Below are 18,749 nucleotides of genomic sequence, written 5' to 3'. Positions count from 1 at the left end.
CCTAATTACCAGTAAATTAGTTATAAAGTTTAGAAAACTTTTATGTAAAAACATGACATTAAGAAATATATTCTTAGTTGTACAACTCCTCAAAACTCTCACTTGAACTATCAAACAGCAGTAACTAGACAACTTGTCCACTTTAACTTGTCAGTACACACAATAACATCATAATTCAGAAAAGAAACATATAGTGCCAATTAATGTCTTAATGCATTAGCAGTTTGACAAATAGTCTGAATATAAGATCTGGATCCAACAATATTAAAAACAGTGTATGCGGCACTTGCCTGGCACCATGTTAGCAGTTCAAAAGATAAGCTGCACATGACGTGTGAACAATTATGTGGATAAATACACAGAAACTATGACCAATCTATAGATTACAGAAGCATTTTGAGATTTTTCTCAAATTATGTTAACAGTGCCTTAAAATGCCACTATGTCATATCATAGTTATGACAGACTCATTAATAGGATATGCCCCTATCAAAACACAACAATGCAGTACCCATTAATGTGCCACCTGGCAGAACATGGAAGTGGATACGCAGATATAGTAGTTGGAGAGATAAGTCAGCAAGCAAAGGAGAGTAGTATTGCTGAAATTGAATTTATCCTCAAGTCTTGGCGAGTACCTTCACGAGGTGGCCCTGAGTGGGAAGCAGCAATCAGTGAAAAATCTTCAGGACTTCCCTGCCTAAAAGTTACGCAGCATACACATTCTAAAGTATATAAAAACAATAAATAAACTATTTCCCACCAATAATTATATACAATACTAGGAGGATGTTGTCTGGGTGTGGTTACTGCTCCAGTGAGGAATTCAAACATCTACTGTTATGGGCAAGTACAACTTATACAAGTGTATTATGTTCAATATTCCCACTGCTGCAGGGAGCCCCTGGAGAATGATCCTAGCAAAGCCATTTCTGAATCTAGAAACAGTATCCAGTTTGCAATGCCTTGTACAAAGGACCATGTAGCTGTCTGTTGAGTATGTCTACAGTCCACTTGTTATCAATATGCAATCGAAGACGACAAGGTCCTCAGAGTGCACTTTGATACTGTCTGAAACTGGTTTACCATTGTGGGCATAAAATTTAATGGCAGAGAACAACTATCTGAATTAATTCTGTCAAGATAGTACCTGAGCTGCCTACTCACATCCAGAGTATGTAGAATTGTTTCTCCATGGTTCTGAGGATTTGGACTGAATTTGGAGATTGATGGCTTGATTCTAAGAAAATTCTGAAACAACCTTGGGCATGAAGAAGGGATTTGTTAATGATGACCTCTCTCTATAGAAGACTAGACCCCGTTTACCCACCATGAGAGCTTGCAACTCTGACATCCTTCTTGCAGATGTCAGAGCAATGAGAACAGCTTTCCATGTAATGAGCCTTAAATTTGCTTCATGTGCAGATCCAAATGAGGATGTGGTTAACTTTTCCAGGACAGACTTAAGACCCTATTAAGAAGCAACCTGTTTGTGCGGAGGTCTCATGTGTAACACCTTTCAGAAACTATTTTACTAAAATTACAGTGGAAGATTAGTTATCAGAGATGCTGAAACATATGCAATTATGTATCCTGATATACTACAAAAGACCAGAGGTTAGTAACTCAAATATATGAGCAGCAGTGTATATAATCCTTGATAAGGCTCTGGTTATTGGTTAGGCACAAATTAGAAAATCTCTTCCACTTACCAATTTAAGATTTACTAGCAGTACGTTTTTTTGCCTACTTTTGTACCTGCTGTACATCCTCTGAAAAGAGGTGTCTAAAAGGAATTAGAATTCAGTCATCCAAGCAGTCAGTTGAAGATATTAGAGGTTGGGGTGTATCAAGCTTCCTGTCTTCTGTGAGCAAGTCCAATTTATGAGAAAGCTTGTGGTAACTGGCCTTGGCCAATTCCATAAGAATGGAGAACCAATCTTGCCTGAGCTAAAAGGGAGTCACCACGATTTTTGGAGAGTCCTTATGAATCTTCAGAATTGTTCTGGATATCCCTTCCATCCACTGATGATCATAAATTGAGACAAGCAATCAACTTAACAATAAAATCTATATCCCTTCAAAAATTGGCATTTACTCAACTCATGATATATAATAATGCATACTACACACCTACTATCTTACACAAATTTAACTCTAATAATTCCCCAACCTGTCCAGATTGCAAAGATAAAACATCTGACCTACTCCACATGTTCTGGAGCTGTAAATATGTATTCAAACTTTGGAATTCCCTGAAATTGCAACTGCAAAAGACGGGCTATCAAACATCTACACTCACCTGGGAATTTATGATATCACACATTCTCCCAAATAACATATCCAAAAATCAAGCAATCATTCTGATCAATATTTTCCTCTTAATGAAACTTTATATGGCTACTAACTGGCTTAATCCAACCAAGAACTCTTGGGAGAGTTTTAGAGCATTGGCAATTAAACATATACTAGCCCATAAAATAACAATTAACAAAGGAGCCCAAAATATTAAATCTTACAAACTTTGGGAACAGATCTTTAATATCATACTTGCATAAATTACCACATATAAACCTATCCCACCATAATTAAGAATTCCCACATCATCTTGCATTCATAAACTACATAAATAGTTATTTGCTTGTAAGATTTTAACTATATTAAGCATACTGAGATAACCTGTTTTACTCTGTTGAATTGTGGAAGCATCTAAGTACATAGTGTAAATAAGATTATTTGTTTGATTAACTTTCTTTTGTTTTAACCTGAATGCAAAACATTTGTGTAACATTCACTTATTTCCGTTTGTATATGCAACGTCTCAATTTCTCATCTGTTATACTGTAAAAATAAACAAACATTATTGAAAAAAAAAAAAAGAATTATTCTGGATATCAGTGTAAAGAGTGGAAATGCATAATGGAACATTCCACTCCATGGGAATTAGGAGCCATACGTTTTCCAGGCCTGTTTGCAAAATGTCTTGTAGCAGAATCTGTTCAGTTGCCCATTCTGAAAGGAGACAAACAGATCTACTTAAGTTACTTCCTGTAACTGGATCAATTCCTAAGACCTCCTAATTCAATTTCCATTTAGGAGGGTCTGCCCTAGTCTTGCTCAGCTTGTCTGCCACTATGCTTTGCTCTGACAGTATCTAGGATGCTTGGAGGATTGGAGTGTTGAAGAGCTACCTCCCAAGCAATTATAGCCACAGACTGCACAAGAATATTACCTAGTGCCCCCTTTGCTTGTTGATATACCACATCGTTGTGGTGTCAGTATTCACCTGGAAAAGTCCCGGGGATCACAGATCAGACTTTAAGGCAATAGTTAGGACAAATACATTACTGGTTTATAACTTGGTGCAAACTATCAGAAACAGTGAAATGTATTCGAAACATTATGAAACAGAATCACCATACTGTTTTAATATCTAGCAATCAAGACATTTAGCCATCATGGAAGCATTTATAAGAGACATCTTTATGTATATGCGCTTTCACTTGACTTTTAAAGCTAACCGATGTCCATTTTATTACAGTGTTGGTAAAATGATTTCATGGGGCTGACCCCAGTTTACTAAATTTTCTTTTACCAAATGCAGATTTTAAACTGGAGTCAAACTAGGGTAGATCATCTCGATTGGCTCCAAGACTGGAAATTGTTGCCTAACAAGTAGCTTTGTTTTTAATGGTGGGCTACTACTCTAGTGTGGTGATTCTGGATAGCAAAGAACAAAAGTAGTGCAGCCCTACTTTGTTAAAAAGTTTCAACTGGTCACCTTTACAGATCACAATAGTGAGTGCATCTGTTAAACAAGACAAATGTACACTTTTATTTTAAACCAACTGTATTCATTCAGTGTGTATTGGGACTACTAAGGAGCATAATCAATGATAGACCATATTCAAATTTATGAATGAGGACTTCCCTAGTTAAAGTTAAATGAGCTGCTAACAGACAGATGGGAGATCTTGTACCAGAACTTTAATCATCCAAGTATTTCACTGACAACTTTGCCAGTGTACATCTTTGCTCTATTACATTACAGATTGTGTTAATATATTATCTTTTTCTAGGACTAGAGATAAGCTACTTAATTTGTGAGGAGAGACAAAAATTATGGCTGGTGGCAGAACAGAAGGAATCAGTACTGTTAGTAGTTTTAACTCTTTCCAAATTTGTTTAGGCAAATTTAACAGTCTCTTGCCTTCTCTCCTATGGAAGTGCTTTGTATTTGTAGATATTCTGACTGCAATCTAAAAAAAAAAAAAACAGATAAAACAGAGGGCTCATGTGAAATCTGGTATCCCACCTGTGGCCCAGAGGGAGAAAGGACCAACAAGAAACAGAACAAAGGATTATTCCAGATAAAATCACTTTAGCTAGCATATCTAGAAGACACGCTCCCTGATACACTCCCCATGGGAGAACAAAGACACCTTGTTGAAGTTCCAGTAGTTTATTCAGTTAAGTAGATAGATGGAGCATTCATCCACACTGAGATTACTGGGCAACAGTCACTTAGATTTGACAGCACCTTAATGTTAACACCCCTCTGTTTTATGTTGGTTAAGATAAGGTCCAGTACTAAATTACTTGTCTGTTCAGTTGGCCTTGTTGGTTGTTTTATATTTGTTCAAGACCGTAATGCTGAAGTGTCCTATTTAACTGAACAGTAGCAAGACCTTAAGCATTTTTGTCGGAGTCTCTGAAAATAATTGTTATGTATTATACACTTAGGACATGATGCATTTAAAACCTTTTACATTAACGAAATTGAAGACGGTGGAGCTATATGGGCTACATCTACATAACAAGTTGTTATGACCCTCAAAATTTAGATGAACCATTAACCACTTAGTATGGCTGTTATATGTTATATGGTGGCTTTTATGACAGTGTTTGGAGATGTTCTCTTTATAAACAGAGTAGCAGCACCACCACCCACTCTGGGTCCTGATCCTTTAGAATGAACATACTGCAGTAAGAGTGGATAAAATGAAATGGGTAGAAGCAATCTTTTGATCATGTTTCTGAAACAGCAAACATGTGGTTGTTTTGTTGCAAACCAGGATTCCAGGGTAGTCCATTTACTGTGTATACTACAGATATTTAAACAGGCAATTTTAAGCTCTTTGTTTCTTAGTACAGGACTCGAATTAGTTGTGTGGTCAAAAGACCTGGGATTCCAGTGAATGTCTCCAGAGAATATAATGCCGCCATACGTTTCTTTCACAAGGTGTTTTCAAGATTGCAAAAACAAAGTTGCAACTAGTTACTATAAATGACCATTGCCTGGGCACACGCAGACACAGCCAGATACACGTTTGATAGAACTTCCTTACGTCCAGTAAATAAACATTTAATGCAAACAATTTGTGGTTTAAAACTGAAGGTTATATACTTATCATAATCATAGATCTGTTGCCTTCCTCTGTTCTTTTCAACCATGGGTTATGATTTGATTCTTAAGTCTTGGAGCTGTACTTTAATCTACCCACAACTCCCTGCTCTGACACTTCTCAGAGTTTGCCCCATTCTAGTCTCCAGAACAGACAAAAAAAAAAAAAAATCTAGGTATTAGGCAAAGGGCATAAAGAGGCCCCTCTCCGATACAACTTCAGGGCTGGTCCACACAGCCAGCCAGAAGCCACAAATAGTGACAATTTGGAGGGAGTGCGGAGGGAGGGATGGTTGAGAAGGAGGGTCTATATCATATAATCGAACGTCTTACTTAGTGAATGCTCAGTAGTCGAACACGAATGAGTGAAAACACTAAACAGCAAACATTCCTTTCAGTGAAACATTTTGCTGGGTTAAAAACCAGTTGGCCAATCCAGCGAACCACAGAAAAATATCCCCAAACAAAACCCGTTGTAGTGGGGGGGGCTATACCACCACAACCCCCCTAACTAAATATACAAACTCTTGAGATCGCACTACAGTGGGGAAGAGGGCAAATACCCAATGATGGTTGACTGGCTGTTTTCCCAAGGAAAGGTTTAGCTGAAACAAACGTTCGCTATTTAATGTTTTCGCTCATTAGTGCTCGACTATTGAGTGTTCGCTAAATAGGACATTCAACTATATGATATAGACCAGAGAAGGACCATTATGGTAAGTACATACCTTTTGTTTCCAATGTTGTCTTTTTCATCCACCTCAACTTGTGGGGCAGAGTCCTCAGCCAGTAACAACCCTAGGGAGGCCCTAGGAGAGAACATTTGTGGAACCAAAGAAAGATCTGTTCCTAGACTGACTGTCCAATTTGTAAACAGACACAAAGGTATGGGTATTAGACTGGGTAGCTGATGCACAAATATCAGATGCCAGAGTGAAAAAGGCAACTGAAGGAGCTACCACTCTGGCACAATGAGTCCTACGCTTAATAGGTAAACAAGTCTTAGGTAGTAAGCACAAGATATAAAATCAGAGAGCCATCTGGGAAGTGTCACTTTTGAAACAGGCATGCTATGTTGCGCCTTGGAAACTGCTAAGGTACTTACATGTTATGGCAATCAGATTTCCACGGTTGCGAATTTCGCATACCTCTGTAGAAACAAGGCCATGAACTACTGTAAGGTGTTATTCAGAGTCAGTATTGCTGGGGAATAACTTCAGATTACCTTCGGGAAGAGAAACATTGGAGAAAACCCTTCTCTTTTTTTGTGTGCATTACACGCACACGGTTGAATTGTCATGCCTGCTGTCAGTCTGACTAACTGATTCTCTTCACTGTGTGGAAGGAATCCTTCAGGGAAGGCACACATATAGACACAGTACGGATAATTTGGATCACCTTTATTTTTCTGACAATTTGTAAAGAAATGTTCATGTCAAAATGAAAAAGGTGCTACATGCCACAAACTACAGGAAGAAGCGCATTATCCGGCAGTAAGATGTTTTTGGAAGTGTTCTTACTAGGTTTAATCATGAACTGATTTTGAGTTCATCTTTCTTTATTTCTAAAGTATGTGCAGTGCTTCCCACACAGGGACACCTTCTTAGCACCTTAAGTGAAATTACTGACAGCAGTTTCTGTAAAGCAGATTACCTAACCTAAGAAATGCAGCAATCCTTGCCCTTCAAGAGATTTACAATTTGCTAGGGTTGCAGGGTGTATTTGGTGACGCTTTCCCTTAGCGGACATCGTCGTGAGAAATGCAGCTACTGCAAAGCAGGCCACCACTGTAGAGTTACAGGAGCAGAGAGGCACGTCACCCACAAGTACACAGTCTCACCCTTACTCCTCTTTTTGGCTCATACCCACAGTGACAGACTAATGCTTACTTCTTGACCGCCCCCTTTTTAAGTTAAACAACCTGTTTCTGCACACATCTACAGAATTATGGCAGTGCGAAATTCTGGTTGCGATAATACGCAAGTACCAGTGCTAGTTTCTGAAATTTTTAATTCTGTCCAAATGGAATCTCATTTGCCAGTGATCAAGGCAATGGAGCAAATACTATTCCTGGTTATTGAAGTTTGGAAAGAAAAACAGGTAAATGTACTGACCAATTCAAATTAGATTTACAGGTTAACTTGAGTAGGAAAGGGTTGGTTCTTAAGGTGACACTCATGGAAAACCAGATATGGGGAAAAAAGAATAGAGACAGAAGCTCAGACACCCTTCTTGCTGATGTAAGAACTACCAGAAAAAGGGTTTTCCGAGACAAACATTTTAAAGAAACTGTGGCGGCTGGTTTGAAAGGTGGCCTAGTGTAGACTTGCAAAAGTAGGTGGAGATCCCAACATGGAAGGTAGTAGCAAGAAGGTACCTCTCAAGAAGGCCTTGGAAAGCTTAAGGACCACGAACCATGTATTATCCATGCAAATGTGTGAAAGCTGGAGATAGTGGTCAATTAACAATAGAACAACAGAGAAAGGAGTGAAAAGCCAACCAGGAAATCAAGAAGGGCATCCAAAGCTGGAGAAAAGGGATCAGACCCTTGGAAGAGGCCCATATGGAAAACTTCTTCCAATTGCTACCATACACCTTTTTAGTAGAAGGCTTCTGGGAAGAAATATGAATAGTCCTCTTAGAAAGCTTGGATTTTTTTGACTATCAGTGGGATTGGAGGAAACATGTTACTTTGTGGGAGTGAAGATTTGGGTGAGGCAGGCCTGAAGGATGAGAAATCAGACCCAGAACAGGGTTTGTTACCCACGGCGGGTGAACAGGTAAGGCCAAACAAAGGAGAACCAAACTTGTCTTGGCCAGAAAGGAGCAATGAGGATCACTATTGCTCTGCAACAGGCTGCCTTCTGTTGAAACTTGATTATCAGTGTGGTTGAGGATAGGCATATAGAAGATCCAGGGGTCAAACATGCAGAAGAGTGTCCCTTGGTTGCTGTCCCTTTGGTGGGATCAGAGCAAAGCAACTCCAGTATTTGGTGTCAGATGGGGAACCGCACAGATTGCAGTGAGAGGGGTGCACTAGTGGCTGAAATCTGCTCCACTATCACTGGATTTAGAGACCACTTATGAGACAGGAGAATGTGTCTTCCAGAATTTTGGACCCCAGATGTGCCATGCAATCTGAAACAGTTGAGAGGATATAGTCCACTGTCAAAATCATATGGCTTCTCCACATAGCAGACAGGATCTGGCTCGTCTTTGTTCAAATACCATACCACTGACGTGTTGCTGGTCTGAATTGCAATTACACCTTTGTAGAAAAGGCTCTGAAAGGCCTCCACAGCTAGGACTGCCATTGCCTCCAAGGTGTTGAAGATTGGCTTCGGACAGAAACTAGGTACACTGGACAGTATTGCAACTAGGTACACTGGACAGTATTGCACATGAAGTGTCCTATCACCATCCCTACAAGGGAAGCATCAATGGCCTGTGAGATGGGGGGAAAAAAAAGGTCAACCTGCCACAACCAGAGGAGATTCCAGACACCATCAAATATGGTGACAACAGATATTGATCAGGGGAAAAAGTGAAATCTACTGGATGATTCAGATAGGCAGTTCAGTGGTCCCGAGTTCACCGGAGAACCCAAATATAGAATTTTAGCTTAGAACTAGACAGACAGAAATGGTCATATGTCAGAGGAGATGCAGATCTGAGGATGCAGCAAAGCTGAGGCAGAAGAATAAGATGCATGCATAAGAGAATTTACTCTCAAGCGAGTGGTAGTTTTGCAGTCTGACAGTTTCCAAATGGCAACCAATAATTCCAGTAAATGAAGCGGCTCTAGATTGGACTTGTCCTAATTCACTGTTTATGTCCAAACATATACAGCTGGAACAAGGAATCCCTGGCTTTAATAAGGGACACCCTTGCGAAGGCAGTCAAGAGCCAGTCCAGGTACAAAAGGACCTGGAAACCCTGCTGCCTGAGCCAGGCTGCAACCACTGCCACACATCTGATGAACATCAGGGAAGCTGTGGTGGACCAAAGAGCAAGGTTTGAAACTGGTAATGACTGGCTTTCAGCCTAAAGCACAGGAATCTCTTGTAATGCCTTGCTATCTTTATATATGAGCGTAGGCATCCTTGAGATCTATCCAGCATATCCAGTCAACCTTCCTCTGACTAGTTAAAATGGAATGCACCGTGACCATAAGGAATTTGGTCTACTTGATGAATTGTTTCATTTTGCGGAGATCCAAAATGGGTCTGAGGTCTTTGATTTTCTTTGGTACTAAAAAAAATCCTTGAACAGACCCTGGATCCTGAATGGTCTGGTGGGACCTCTTAATTGACTCCGTTAAGAAACAGGTTTTGGATTTCCACCTCTGATTCTCTTCGATGATGGGATGACACATCAGGAAGAAATTTTGGAGAGAACAAAAAAGGAATTGCATGACCTCTGAATAAGGGACTCATTACCCATGTGTCTAAATTTATGGTCTCCCAAGCATTTGAGCGGAGACCCAGGAGCCCTGACTGTCTCTAAAGTGCAATAGTTGGGCAATCCTTAAAAGGCACTGCAAGAGCTTCCCCGAGAAGGCACTGTGGAAGCCCTGATTTTGTGGACTGCCCTGCCCCTTGGGTGGTATCCACTAAAGTTACTCACCTCAGGGGGAGTTACTAGGGGCATCCTAAAAAGGTTGCTGTGATAAGTGATGCTTCCTTCTCTTATGGTTCCTAGAAAAGGACCTTACAGTTGTGAAGCTGAATCCAACAGCAGACTGACTTCTGGACCAAAAAGTAAGGAATCACTGAAAAGGGCACTGACAAAAGACACCTTGAAACAGTCTGCAAAACTGCAATAAGAGCATCCAGGCATAGTGGTACCTGCAGGGCAGGACATAACATCAGAAGCATTTGACAAAAGCTTCATGGATGCACTGGAAATAAATTGCATAACAGACAACTGGGCCTACAGGGTCTGACATTCTGGTAGGTACAGAGACTTCACTACCTTTGACACTTCTGAAATAAAGCCCCTCTGAAGCTTCATCAAAATGGGACAATTCAGAGCACATGGGGCAGCTACGGCTGAAGTGCAAGTATGCTTTCCCAGAAAGTCCAAAGTTAGAGACTAGCAGTTGGGTGGATAGTCTGTGGAACTCTCCTCCAAGATATCCCTTTTGGTGGCAGCCACAACAGCATCTGCAGCTGGATCTTTGCAACAATGGTGTCCATCTTTGGGCAGAACCAATAATTGAAGTTGACAAAAGAGTTGTCCTTGTGGGGGGACATGAGGGACCCTTCCCATTCACTGAGATTGGTAACTTCAGTAAGTGACTCATCAGGAGAATCCAAGTGCTTCTTCTGAGACTTGATCCTTGAGTATACCTACCAGGGCATAGAAGAGGGAGAAGTCATGGAAGAGATTGGGGACTCTGACTGTAGGGTGGTCTCAAGGCCCATTGGTGTGAGCTGTCCCGTTGCAAGCTGATGACTAGCTAAGGCCACAGGAGGAAGGGACTGGAATAGATCTGACCTAGCTGCCAAATTTCCTATCACTGAGCAGGATGCCTAAGCTGGACATCCAGAACTGCACCTTTTGGATCCAAAGACTTGGGCAAGAAACTGTTTCCAGCACTGACTCGGTTGGCTCAGACTTTGAGACCAATGCCGACTTATGCAAGACTGAAGCATGAAGGGCAAGAATGATTTCAAGAGATGCAAGGTTGACCCCAATACCAGAATGCCAGACTCAATCATTCATCCCAGAGATCCATTAATCTCCAAGAAGGCCAGAGTCGAGAATGTAAAGGACGGTGCCAGTGTCTGAAGCTGCCACACTTTTGACACCAGCAGGCAGGAGGGAAGCTAGGTAGTTCAGTGGAGCACAGAAACCCAGAATTAAAGGAAATGGAGGAGGAACAATCAGACCTGGAACTTATGACGCCATAGAATCTAGCCTCAGGGTTGAGGAGGCGAGAATGATCCCCAAGTCCATCTGGGCCTGTAGGCAGAAATGCATCAGCTACTCCAAATAAGATGCAAGGTCCCTTATCTGACCTCGCGGAACTACAAGAAGCCACAGATGCTGGATTTAAAGGTTTCTTAACAGCTGGATCTTGGCTTCGGATCGGGGGGGGGTTCAGAACCAATTGGGAAACAGGGCTGTTCTGGAGAAAAATTCAGCAGGAGTAATAGGAAAGAAGAATAGACCCTGGCCGAGGGATCCTTGGAAAGAAAGGGACTAGGGATACAAACAATGGGAGAGATGGAAGATTCATAGTCCAGAATCACTAACGAGCAATTGATACTAAGGTGGCACTGAAAGCCCAGACAGAAGAGGTGCCAGAGGAGCTGAAGTTTGGTGAATCTTTGGGTCCGTTTGGCCCTTGGTAGAAGAGGGAGAGTTTGCACTCCTCCTTATCCTTGGACTTAGAACCATGGACGGGTTTGATGAAGCCTCCTTAGATTTTTCTCTCTCAGGCTGTCTTGCTTCTTACCAGGAGAAGCTGAAGAGTCTCAGGGCTGAAAATGGCCCTTCAACACAAGTTTTGCCCAATCAGCCAGAGTTCTGGAGCCAAGAGTGGTATAAGCCAGGAAATGTATGTCAAGGTATGCTGTACCCAAACAATGGACACATTCATTGTGGGTGTCTTGTGGGGGCAATATGTGAACACAAGCTACAATTTTTAAACCTTGAAATGGTCTCATCCATCCTACAGCATGGATGAGAATTTTAGCCACCAATAAAAAACGTAAACCTCACAAGCAGCAAACTACAGCAATGGTAATACCATTAACATGAACATGCAAGTCAGATAAACACATATATACATTTTTTTTTTCTGAAAGGAAGACTAACACACCGGCACACATAGCCTACCTAATGCTGCTAAAAACTAAGCAAAACACTAACTTAACTTAGTAATCTAAACCCTAAAACTACACTCTAGAGTGAAGAATACAATGAAAGTATAGTAGGCTACAAAAGATTTAGCCAGAAAAAAAAACTTATTGTGAGCTCACAAGACGATGATCCATTGGTGATGGCAACAAACAAGATATGGAGAAGAGTCAGTTGGAGCAGGGAGTTATGAGTAGAGGTGGAGATCTAAAACTGAAGATTCTGAAGTTGTCAGTGTCAAATACAAGTCAGATTCTATAACCCACAGGTTGAGCTGGACATTAGAGACAACATCAGATCTAACAGCTGCAGCAAAAACGAATCAACATTTATTTTAAAAAAATCATGCACTATTATGTCATTGAGGGAATTAAGAGACATGCCTGTCATATGACCACGGGCAAGTTTGCATCATACAACGCCAGCTTGTTTATGCCCGTGGTCATATGAAAGGCATGTCTCTTAATTCCCTCAATGACATAATAGTAGTTACAGAACTTAGTTTATGGGCCAGCCCAAGCAGTGTGTGGTAGGAAACTTCCAAGCTTAAAGAAAATCAACATCATTCAATTAACTACATTGATCCTGGAAGAATCTTCTGACTGCCAATGGTGTCTCTTCAGTTAAGTTACCACAAAAGCACACCCACAAATGGAAAAAAAATGTTTTCAAGATGTAAAAATACTTTTTTGGTCTGTTTTGTACACAGATGTAGTTGTATGATGGCACAGGTACATAAGAAAATGTACAGACAATGCCAGTAGAAATGGGAAGAAGAAGCTCAAAGTAATGTGACAGTATGTTAAGTCTGATTACAGTGAAGAAGGAAACCAAACATATTTTAAAGGGTAGCACATTCATTGACCGAGCTGAAATTCATCATCCACAGCTGACTTCTAGATGAGATAATGTATTCTGCAGTAATTTTGTGCTCTATCATCTGAGAGGAAACTGTGCCAGTGCAATATAAACCAGATTTTGGACTTAATTTACACCTTTTTACTTTGTATGTAAAAGAATTTGTGATTCTCCCAATATAGAGCTTGCACCTTTGGCTACAGCCCAGGCTTCTCTAAAATGCTGTGAGAATGTCACTGCTTTAACTGCCAGTCTAACGTGCTATGTCTTGGTATCTAGCAGCAGTAACTGAAATGTAGTGTCACTGGGAGACTGGGCCATGCATGCACAAGAGAAACTGTTGGTTACACAGGAAGGACAGACGTTACTAGGCTATTGGCCCTGAGGCCCTTATAAACCTAGCCAAGAGTTTAACCCATGTTTGAACAAGTCAGCACTTGATGCCCCTGTCCTGCAGGAACACTGGTGGAATCCCAGGGCTGCATTTTCCATTTCCCATCCAGTAATCAGGTTGCGCTTAATAAGGGGTAAAGAGGTACTCTGCCTGACGTCGAGAGGGAGTCTATTTCACAGATGGGGGAGTCTCTGGGACACAAATCTGTCTCAGTAACAAGTACTATTGATGTCACAGACCAGGTTGATGCAGAGCATGCAGGCTACTCTAATGGAGCTTGACTTGTAGATATGCAGCAGTCCCATCAAGGCGGGGTCCGAGATCGCCTTGTATGCCTGACAGAGGTCACCTCTGAGGAGTCTGTATGAAAATGAGTAGAGGGATAGGGCTTTTAGCCTATGTATGGTAGATTTTTGAGGCCCTGGATTCTCCTGGTGAGGAACCTCTGTGGTCTCACCAGCTGCTGCATGTGTTTTGCGAGGTACATGCTGAAAGGGAAGTTGTACTCAATAATGAGCCTTATAAGGGAAGAATACAGGGATCTTATGACCTCCTTGTCCCTGGATGAGATACCCTTAATTTGTGGGCCACGTAGAAAGCTTTCCTTACAACAGAAGCAACATGGTGGTCAAAAGTCAGGTTGCTATCAGCCTGGGTGCCCAAATCCCTCACAACAGATTGCATGCTTAGGACATTGTTATTAATGTGATAATTTGTGGGGCTGTCACTCTCCCCAAAGGGGATGATGATGCATTTTTTGGTATTCAGCTTGAGGCCATGTTTCTGGCACCAGTCATTTGTTTGCGTGAGACCCTCTTAGAGGATGTCCACATCACTAGAGGAACTGATGACAGAGCCCAGTTTTCAGTCATCTACAAACTTGGTCAGACATAGCCCACTGGTTTGGCCTGCACCTCAGAAAAGTTTATCCCAAATAACAGAGGCCCCAAGACTGAACCCTGGGGTATGCCACTTGTTACAGGTCTACTGCTTGAGGTGGTTTCCCCCACTGACTAGATGGGTTTTAAATCGGTGAGCCGGCTAGCTACCCATCTGGTAACATATGGATTGATGCCTAGTTGACAGAGTTTATCTATTATGGCCAAGTGGGAAATAGTGTTTGGCCAGGTCAAGGTAGTCGGTATGCACCATCTTCCCCTCGTCCATGGTTTTGGTGACTGTCTTAAAGAAGTCAACTGAATTTAACAGACATGACCTCCCCTTGATGAAGCCAAACTGCAAGGGATTGAGTATTTGGAGGATGCCAATGCCCTCGTTAATGAGGTCCATAATAAGCCGTTCTATGGCCTTGCAGATCAGGGTAGTTAGACTAATGGATCTATAATTTCCTGGATGGTTGGATCCTTCACCTTTGTGCAAAGGGATGACAGTGGCTGTTCTCCACTCAGCTGGGATGAAGCCAATACTCAGGCTTTGGTTGAATAGGGTGCCTAATGGTGCTGCAAGTTCCTGCCTAAGTTGATGTAGGATGCAGCCTGGGATGTTATTGGGTCCCATGGAGGCTGTATTTTTTGCCTTTGAGAGAGTAGTGATGACCTGTTCCCTAGTTATAAGGGGAAGGGGGCAGGTACTGGGGATGTCTTGATTTACTGATGGGGGGACAGAGGGGTAAAGTTTTGCTGAATCTGACAGCCAGCAAGTTTGCTATACCTATGGCATTTGTATACACGGAGTCCTTGACCACCAGATCTGAACAGATCTTGGTGCTTCCTTTGAGACTGCAGACATATGTGAAGGCCTTATGACATTCTCTAGTAGATGTGGACAATCTGGACTCAAAGTTTGTTTTGGAGGATTTCACTAATGCTCTTATTTGCTTGTTCAGGCTAGAGAGAGATTGCGTCCTGTTGGGCAACTGCTCCTTCTTGGTCCTGGACATCAATGTTTTCCTTTTGTTATACAGTTTATTTATTGCAGATGTCCACCAGACGGGTTTACTCTTCCTTGCACAGGATGATTTAGTCCTGTCCAGTACTCCTGATTTCATGCAGCTATATAAATGCTTATATAGTGCTTTGATGTAGTTTTGGATACTGGTGCCAGTTCCTAGAGAGGGGAAGGGGACTGTGAAGCTGCTTATACCATCCCTTAGGAGGCTGTAATCAGCTTTGGAGAAGTTTTTTTTGTTAGACTCCAGCTTGGGGGGGGAGGGGTCGGGGGAGATGGTGACTTCGAAAGTGACCGCTTTATGGTCGGATTTTACCAGGAAGGAGGATGCTGCAATGGTTACTCATGTTGGTTAATACCAAGTTCCAAGATATCACCTCTTGTGGGGGTGTCAACTATCTGTTCTAAGGCATTTGCATTGACAAAAATCAAGGAATCTCTGGACATTTGTGTTCTGGCAGGAGTAGTTCTTCCAATCTATGTTTGGGTAGTTAAAGTCACCCAGGATCAGGATAAAGGGTTGAATTTTGATAGATTCAAAGAGGTCCAGATAGGCGGATTGGGCATAGAGTCAGATTTGGGGGCCGGTAGCTAGCTATGATTTGTACAGGGGTCTTGTCAATGGTTAACTGCACCTTGAGTGTCTCCTGTGCGGCACACTGTTTGACCAGCCTGGAGGTGTGAATGTTTTTAATACATACGGAAACTCCACCTCCTTTGACTTTACTGCCACAGTTTGTAGTGTGAATGTATGATAGGATGAGTAACCAGGTCCAGTTGGTGTGCTCTCCACAGCTTTGAACTAGGTTTCTGTGACTGCGTAGATGTCATCATTTTCCAGGGTTAAGAATGCTTGCAATGAGTGCAATTTCATTTGTGTTTTGTTGAAATTTTTATGTTGGTAGTTTTAACGTCATCACTTTTCCTGAAAAAGGCATTATGGGGGAGGCAAGAGCCTTTGCCAGAAGCCTTTAGCCCAAGTGAGACAGATGCAGACCACCTCTGGCAAAGCATTGTGGTCTGTTGATCATATCTTCCCATATTGTCAGGTACTGGATCCCCCTGGAATGGCACCAGAAACTAAACCAATTGTTAAAGTCAATCATTTTCGGTTTGTATTGAGGCATCATTCTGGGTGATGGTAGAATGTTGCTTAAACGCTAGGGACATACCTGCCTGGGACACATATTCAGTGAGTTCAATCATGTCTCTCCTCATATAGTCCAGGGATGTACTTCAAGTCATTCACGCCAACATGGACCATGACAGAGTCATAACAGCACCTGTTGTTGAGAGACTGGAGTGCATATGTGATAGCATAGGAGGTTACTAGGCTAATGGCCCTGGGGCCCTTACAAGCCTAGCCAAGAGTTTATCCACAAAGAAGAAACCTCAGTCAGCACCGGTCACCCCTGTTAATGAGGGACAAAAGTGGAACCCCTGGGATAAATGTATGGTTTCCCATCCTCCATTTGACATGTATGGGAAGTCTATTCCAGAGATGAGGCAGCCTCTAGGAGACAAACCCGTTTCTCAAACAGGTTTTGTTGATATTGCATATTAGATTTAGCCCTACTGAGTGGGCAATGCGCAAGGAGTTAGACTTGCGGATATGGAGCATCTCTAGTAGTATGGCAGATTCTGGCCCCTGACAGACAACTAACCATGACGTTTTCCTTATCCAGCCTGGTGAGAGGCACATCAGTGTGTCTCACAATGGAGTCTCCTATGATTAATATGTTGGGGTTATGGTTAAGCCTTACTGGCTGTGAGACAGGTGTGTGGACTATGCGTGGTATGTGGTGTTTAAAGCTGTGGAGATCGCGCGAGTTTTTGCCTCAGAGGTCTCCTTTGTTTGGGTATGTTTTTGTTGAGGACCTCCGCATATGTGGGTGTTTTGTGTAGGTGTGGGTGGTGTATGAGGTGTAGTGATTGCGTTGACAGCCTTCTCAGTGCCAGATATACTGGCTTGTGAGGGAGATAAATGGCTTCCTAATTTAATTGCATCTCTCGCAAATTGTGTTCCTAGGTGGTAGTAGTACACGGTTGCCCATGTACATGAGGGAGTTGCTACACTGCCACAGGAAGCCCACATCAACCAGATTGGCAGAAGAAGCTTTAGGAAACTGTCCATCCACATTTGTCAGAATACAAGAGAGAAAGGTCAAGGTGTAGGCCAAAAGCCCAAGTGCTTAAACCAAAACTAAGAGGCGTGGAATAGCACAATTTAAAAAGGCTATAAACAAGCAGTAATAAATGCAACAGAAAAGATGCAGTTGAACACTTTAGAAAACAAGCAGCCGAAAAAGCAAGAAGTCGTAATAGAGGAGGAGGAAACACAAATACTGTAAAAGCAGCTGAATAAAAAGTGTGTGTGTTTGTTAGTAAAGTGGAAAGGGAGAAAGGAGGAACAAAAGATAAATTCAAGGTTAAGGAACTAAGGGGTTTGGCCTTCCCAAATGATCACTGTATTAGGCAGAATGACCTAATGACTCGGGACTGGGGGGAGTGTCCCAGATCAAATTTGCAGTAGGGGCAGGCAAATGCAAAAGCCACCAACCTCAAGAACTCAAAAGCACTTCGGCGGGAGGGTGAGAGAAAAAACAAAATTTAACCAGAGGTCAGCAAATATATAAATGAAGAGACAGAAAAGTAAATAATTCTGTCAAGCAACAGGGTTCTGAAGAAGTCTGTTTTACATTCAGATGAAAGCGCTAAACCTTACAACTTGTTGGTATTCCATGGATATTGTGCTACAATAAACTGTTTCAACATATTTTATTCTGGTGGAACTCCTTCTTGGCAAAACGCTACCCTGCTCGAGTAGTGGATTTGGTTTTTAGTCATCAGTTCGCATTTCACAAGTGTTAACTGGATACATTTACTGGCCAACAAACCCCTTTTCAGGCAAGATATTACAAAAAAACAGAATAAAACAAATGAAGCCTTGCAGCAGTCTTATTTATGGCCAATTCATGAGCAGTTGCTTAGCAAAAGTAATGGGGGGGCTTAACAGGGAATGAGTTTCATGACTAACACAGACCTCTCAATTCTACCTTTCTTGGAAGCTCATATTTTCAGGCTTGATTTATACCTGAACATGATTTTCCGAATCCCTGGTCGCACATAGCTTTGAAGTAATTTAGTGCACAGAAAACCAGACTACATGACCAACATATCAGTGGCAGCACTAATTAAAAACAAAAGGAGACCCATGTGTTGCATTTTGCTTTTTCATAAGCAAAAACAAATGACTGTGGCAGATTTGTGCAACACTTTTCAGTAAAGTCTACAGATTTTACTGTGTTTAGTAGTGTT

General features: G+C 41.8%; 1 protein-coding gene across 3 annotated transcripts in view; it reads right to left on the bottom strand.

Annotated features, from left to right (window-relative positions):
• ABCD4 (ATP binding cassette subfamily D member 4) overlaps positions 1-18,749 on the bottom strand; it is a 1,648,172-nt gene that overhangs the window by 1,548,369 nt on the left and 81,054 nt on the right. The window lies entirely within an intron of this gene.

This window comes from Protopterus annectens, chromosome 6.part0 (genome assembly GCF_019279795.1).
Source record: "Protopterus annectens isolate FY-2018-M chromosome 6.part0, PAN1.0, whole genome shotgun sequence".
Taxonomy (NCBI): domain Eukaryota; kingdom Metazoa; phylum Chordata; order Ceratodontiformes; family Protopteridae; genus Protopterus; species Protopterus annectens.
This window is presented reverse-complemented; position numbering and strand designations above follow the sequence as displayed.